Source organism: Nasonia vitripennis, chromosome 5 (assembly GCF_009193385.2).
Source record: "Nasonia vitripennis strain AsymCx chromosome 5, Nvit_psr_1.1, whole genome shotgun sequence".
Classification (NCBI taxonomy): Eukaryota; Metazoa; Arthropoda; class Insecta; order Hymenoptera; family Pteromalidae; genus Nasonia; species Nasonia vitripennis.
The window spans coordinates 25,195,016-25,201,625 of NC_045761.1; the positions used below are offsets into that span (position 1 = coordinate 25,195,016).

The following is a 6,610-nucleotide window of genomic DNA, read 5'->3' on the forward strand; positions in this document are numbered from 1 at the left end:
TTACCTTTTCAGCATTTTCAATTTTTTATTAGCATACTTGTTTTCATGTAATTCTGACTACATTCAGCTTCGCGGAGAAGGCCAAGTTAATGGAATTTTGAACTCACACTTGAAATGTAAATACTAATTGTATAACTTCTAAGTTTCTCAAAACAACAACGCTTATACATGACGAAAAGAACCTTGGTTGAAAGAGAACGAAAATCTAACATCAATCTCAATTTGGCGCACAGCTAGCTCGCGTCTTCCTCTTTCTTGCGTGATAAGCTGCAACTAGTCTCTAATGCCACTCGATTCTTCATCGGCTCCCAGGAAAATGAGCAGCACTCGCGCGACATAATAAGTAGCATAAGTGGCATAAAGCTCCGGTGGCTCCCGTTAGGTCGTTCTCCCTAAACGCAGTCGCGGCGGGGTCGTGGCCACAAGTTCCTCGAGGTCATCGCGTGTACGCCGAGAAGCGATCCTGAACTTTCGCATTGTCGGAAGACAAACAATGAAACGCAGATTTTCTTATATTACTCGCTCCTAGCTTCTCTTCTCTTTTCTTCCTTCGGTCTTCTCAGCTTCGACGACGGACTCTCGGGGTCACTGGTATGTGAAGAAAATTACAATGATTTGTGTACTACGTGGAAGATTTGAAATGTAAAATTTGTTTTAATTTTTATGCGAGTTGATAATTAATTTTATGGAGTTGAATCATTAGTTAAAAATTTATCAGTGTTACCTCGATCGATATTTTTAGCAATTATTCTAAGTTGATTCGACAACTGCCGGATGCGTAAACTTCTCCAGGGGCACAGCGCTTGGCTGAATTTATAGCTATAACGGATCTACCACCGTGATATTGTTTCTTATGAATGACGCTCCATATGCTGACTCTTGTGTGGTGGATGTTCCTATGGTGTTCAAAATATTTTGTTCAGAATAATCTTCAGTTGTTGTGGATACCAATCACTTTGGCTTCACTAAAGTTTATGTTTACACTATTTTGCCACAGTATCAATGAAATCAACATTTTTAAAGGAAACTTATTCATTTTAACAAGAACGTGTAGTCTCGAGCGTTTCTCGAGAAAAATAGAGAAAAGCACGAGGATGCTACAGAATGTATAGTTAGTACGAGAATCAAAGCTATGGCCAAGGCTCTTTGATAATTTAAAACTAGTTTCTTTTGCCGATAAATAAATAAGTCAATGTGTCAGGATATACCATTTTCCTTATTATGGTTCTGTAAATAGAAAGTATTTTCGGATGTACAACCGGTTTTGAGTGCCGTTAAACTAAATAAAAGCAAAGCGCCTTGTTAAAAATGCAGTATTTATCTTGAAGTTAATCGTAAAGTATTTTAATATTCTTATTCTTCTGCATCGCGACATTCTCCAGCAATTTTGGTTTCACACCTTCTTGCTACAATTATGGATACAGGAACAAATTCGAACTTCGTTAGCTCTGGTAATTCCGGCAATTGAAAATCTTCTTCTGAATCTTGTTTATTTTGCGTAGTTTATTTGGCCAGCACTACAGCAGGCAAATATTGTTGATCATCTTCACTTTCTTCACTTGTCTTTAATCTTGCAGTTTGACACTGATTTTCCCCGGTCAAAATAGCGAGTATTAAGAAAATAATTACACACTCTTTCATACTGGAAATTATAAGTCGAGATTGTGACAGTTGAACAGGAAGCGAGATATTAACTGATATGCCGAAAATAATTCGTAAAGCTGAATAGTTGACTGGTATAGTATAAAAAACTTGGAAACTGGTTTGTATTTATCTGTAAAAGTCTTATGATGGTTCATCGACGTGGCTTGTAAGATCGCGCTATAATGTATAAACGACTGACTTCAGCGGGATCATTTATAACTGTTGTTAATTTAGTACCGAACCGTTTTTGAAGCTGGTTAAAATTAGTATAGAATTTAGAATAATATTTTTCTTCAAATTTGTTATTCCTTTGATTCTTCTAATTCCTCTGATATTGGGCGGCAATCTCCGAACAGAAATTCAAAACCATGTTCACATCGAGGATCAGAGTAAAATACAATTCCTGATCTCAACGTAGGAAAGAAAAATTTTAATCTCGAATCTTCTTTAAATTTCAGGTTTTTATTTGCACTATTTGTACTTGTATTATTCAACACTGCTTCTTGACAGAGAGTATCTCTAGTTAAATTCAAAACTACGCATATTAAGAATAACATTGCACAAAACTTCTTCATATTAAGTCGGTCGAAGCCAAAACTTGACTGTGTCTGATGGGTAGGACGTGAGAGACTGACTCAATTGCTTAATAATTTGTAAAACTGAGGACGGAAATTTTCATAGCGCTTGTATTCGTCGATACAAAAGTAAAAGGCAAAACTGGTTTTAGTTTGCATGTAGAAATTCAATAGTAGCTCATCTGTTCGTTTTATATGAAATTTGGCCACGTTTTAAACTTTGGTTAAAGATAAATCAAATCAGCTACATGACAATGCAGTAGGCGGAGAAGAGAAATGCCGTTATAGTTGAGTAAAAAGTAGCTTACGTTTCACGTGACATAAAAATAATCGCTTCTTACAATGAAAATTTGTTTTCTATGATGATTGACGACATTCTCCTGCAACGAATTCCTCACCATGCTTACATCGCTTACTCTCGTATATCGTGGATACAGGCCTCGGCAAGGGTGGCACTTTAAAATCTTTTTTCAAATGCTCTTTGGCTTCCTTATTAATTCTTGCAATCTCCACGGAAGGTGATTTTTCACTTATTACACATTTATTTACTGCTGCAGCTTGATACTGGTTTTTTCCAAGCAATTGAAAAATAACACATGTTAAAAAAATCGTTGCCAAGAAACTCCTCATATTGGAAATGTAAGAAAAGAAGAATGTGATTGTGGAAGGTGAGTACGAAGCGAGCGACTGATTGGAGAACTATCTAATCCGTTAGAGTAAAAATCTAAGGCTTTATAGTTGTTGTAAGTGAGAAATAAGTAAAAAAAGAAATACTTGTTATCCTTGGAATAATGCATACTAAGAAGTCTACCGATGAGGGTTTATTGGCGTGCAAAAATGCATAATCGTGTCGTTGCACATCCTGAATGAAAAATTTCTTTAACGAGTAAACATTTTATAAAACTTATAGCCATTTAGGATTGTTCCCGGCATTCGTTCAAAACAAAATCTTCATTAGGCAAACACCGTGGAGCAGGATCTGCTACAACACCAAATGAGGAAGCACCAAAACCGAAGCCAGCAGCTACAGCTGCAGGTGGTAGAGGTGCACGATCAGCCGTGAATGTTGCACCAGTGCCGATTCTTCGATTAATAATTTCAATTAGTATCGATGGTAGGACATTGCTGTCTAGCTCGACACTTTTTTGAATTGTAACAAAAGTCGCTGAAGTTGACGGAGGCACACGTCGATGATTCGCGTAGTTGAAATTAGGTTGAAAAATTGCAGCTTCGCACTGATTTTTTAACGATTCGTGCGATATCAGTGCGCACAGCACGAAACAAACGGCGAAAAACTTCTTCATTTTGAAATAAAGGACTGACTGAATCCGTTGCTTGACGAGCCGGTGAATTTATAAGACCGAGAGCCGAAGATTTTGTAGCCGCTAGCGAAAAATTCGAGGACTCGATTACCTTGGTTCGTGTTTTACGAAAATCATTAACGTTTGATTGGCTTGACCTACTCGAATGGCCAATTATATTGCGCGTGTACGATTAGGGAATCGTTTTCGTAAATAGAATGTATAGGTCAACAAAGTATACGTACAATACTGGATTGCGTAATAATGAGTGAAAGTTGGCTGCTTCAAAGAAGAGATTATGCGATGATGTCTCGAATGCACGAAACTGACGCCAATGATTAAAGTGATAATCTCGGAGTTTGAGAATGACTTTTTTGTACACGTGTCATTTTTTTTTTAATAAAAGTATGTATAATTAATTTTTGTAGGTATATTATGACACGTTAGAGAAGATACATGAAAAAAAAGATTACACACTTAGAAAATAGATACGGCCATACTTCCAATTAAACGACGACCTTTAAATCATCGATTATCCAAAAACAACGATTATATCGCAATACTTCTCCTAAATTCAGTTCGGCCCCTGTATGCTGGCAAGCCGACATGCAAGCAAGTGTACGACGTACCGGTGAAAGAGAATCTATAATGCGCATAGCAGATATACTCCGTGGATGCACGGGAGGCCCGGTCGCGGCGCGGTTCCCACAAGATCGCGCGTCTTTCGTGTCCAAGCAGTATAGTAGCACAGTCGAGTCGTGGATGAAAAATTGGGGTTCTCTGGGCTGTCTGTCTCTCGCGAGGCCTCGTGTAACATATGTGTAACGCGATGGGCGTATCCTTTGCGGTGCGCTGCACGTCCGCTCGTCCGCGTCCGCTGCTGCTACTCTTCTGCATCTGCGCGCGGCATTTTTCTTATACACCTATATACTGTGGGACACACAATGGCAAGAGCAGTGCGTCGATGTTCAGCGAAGATCCGAAGAGTCTGAGAAGTTCTCGGAAACGAGTGTTGTACACGTACCTTTGTCGAAAGATTGTTCTTGGTTCTGACTAAAGTCGCGAGGAATATTAATTAATTAATAGTACGTCGAACCGTCGTATTAGTATGACCCAAATAAAAGAAATTGCTCCGTGTGACTTAACAGCTTTAATTAAACGCAACAGCGAGCAGAACGGCCGTGCTCGTAATTTTGTTTAATATCCCGTTGGCGAGAGCTGCAACCGTCGCCGAGTTTAATAATACCACTTTTGCATAAATCGAACAGCGTGTAATTAAAAGCTGCCGCAGGTCGAGATTTCGAATGAATCAGCTAAAATTTAATTCATTATTAATAAAACCAACCATCACCGCGAAATTGGCGTTTATTAAAACTCGCGCGCGACGATTGCATGTGTTTTCTCTCAGCGAGTGTGTGTGTGTGTATGCGTGATGTACGCATATGGACAAAATGTACCTTAATTTGCGTGTAAATGCACATCCTGACATTGAAGAAATGCACACCTAACTCGTCTCTCTCCCTCTCGCTCTTTGGGCTCTCCATCACGCGACCTGTGGCTTTGCGATTTTCGCACGTTATATTTTTTTTCTCCTCAAGACGAGACGCATCATATGGAGCTTGCGAGTATAGACTGATGAACGGCGACTTTGCTTAGACGCGAGAAACTCGATCACAGAAATTCGTTTTAAAGCGAGTGTTCGACAGCTAAAAAGAAATATTCTAATTTATTAAAAAATTATTAATACAAAACAAATCTTACATACCTGCATCGCACATACATAAATTCCCTTTGCTTCTTTGTCTTAAAGAAGGTGCGTACTGTCGACGCGTCACAACACCACCCATCTCATTCACACAGGCTCACCGCAAAGCGGAAGTCTGTCATTTAGAAGTTGTTTACCGGGTAAATGTGCCCCACTGAAGGGGGATTACGAGGACAGACTTTGGAATTTTCGTTTTCTTAAAGGAAGAGCGAAAAAAGGGTCAAGAAGACGACGCGACACAGTCGAAGGGTATGACGTGCGTATAGCATCGCACGGTTCGGTGAGCGCGCGCGCCCCCGAAATTAAAGGTTGCGTGATACATAAGCTTCAAGAGAATGGAAAAACACGCAAAACTAGATAGGTCTGTACTACCGCCAGTTCCTGCTAAGGGACGAAGCATCGGCTCGAACCGGAGGCTGTAAATAACGTGTTTCTTGGGGCCCAGTTTTCAGGCTTTTTCGATACCCTGGCACGTTTTCTCGTTAATCTAGCCTGTATAAGTGGCGGGTTGAACAAGCTCGAGCTGCATATAAGCGAGTATATAACTAGTAGTAGCCTCTAATCGAGTTAGGATTTCTTGATAAACGATGTGGGGTAACTCATTCGAGCTAATTAATAAAACGGAGTAATGTAAAATAATATTGTGACTTTTTCCACGTTGTAAAATCGCAGTGCAACATATGCTACCCCCTCGAGTGTGTATCACGACCGAGCCAAATCGAGCGTGAATAAAAAACCAGCAATAATCGCGTCCCTCTTATACACACACGTCCATGCGTAAAGTCAAACGTCGCCTCGTGTATCTCTCCCAAGTGTCCCCCCGTTCCTACACCCACAATCAACTCTCCTCGCGAGCGCTAAAGTAAACACCTACGCGAAGCCAGGGCCGCATTATAGACGGTAATTTGCGTGCATACGTGCACGCACCGCGCAAACATTTTCTCGATCATGCATTTCTTATGATGTGTATAGTGCGCGGGAGGAGACTGGCGAGAGAAAAAAATGCCCAGAGAAGGGTGAGAGCGCACTCGCGGCGAACACTTCCGCTGGCGCGTGTATTCGTGTGTGCGTGAGCAGACCTATACGACCGGAAACTGGAAGGTCTGTAATTTTGCATTACTGCAGCGCCGAGGGTTTGCCGTAAGTGTACGTATGTGTTGTGATCGGTTTGTTAACTTTGGTAAATGTTTTGCTGTCGTGGATCGGATATTTTCGATGATACTATCATAGTATACCTCTAGATTCGTAGATATAACTTCATAACACAGATCTGTCGTACTCGTTCCCGCCGAAAAATTTTCGACTGAAATTCCCGCGTCTCCAGT

At 40.4% G+C, this 6,610-nt stretch overlaps 1 long non-coding RNA gene across 1 annotated transcript; it reads right to left on the reverse strand.

Annotated features, from left to right (window-relative positions):
- LOC116417556 lies at positions 1-3,884 on the reverse strand. Its single transcript, XR_004227805.1, has 2 exons — positions 725-3,884; positions 1-588 (listed from the first exon to the last, which is right to left on the reverse strand). It is a non-coding gene; the product is annotated as an uncharacterized LOC116417556 (long non-coding RNA).
- Between the last annotated feature and the right edge of the window lie 2,726 nt (positions 3,885-6,610).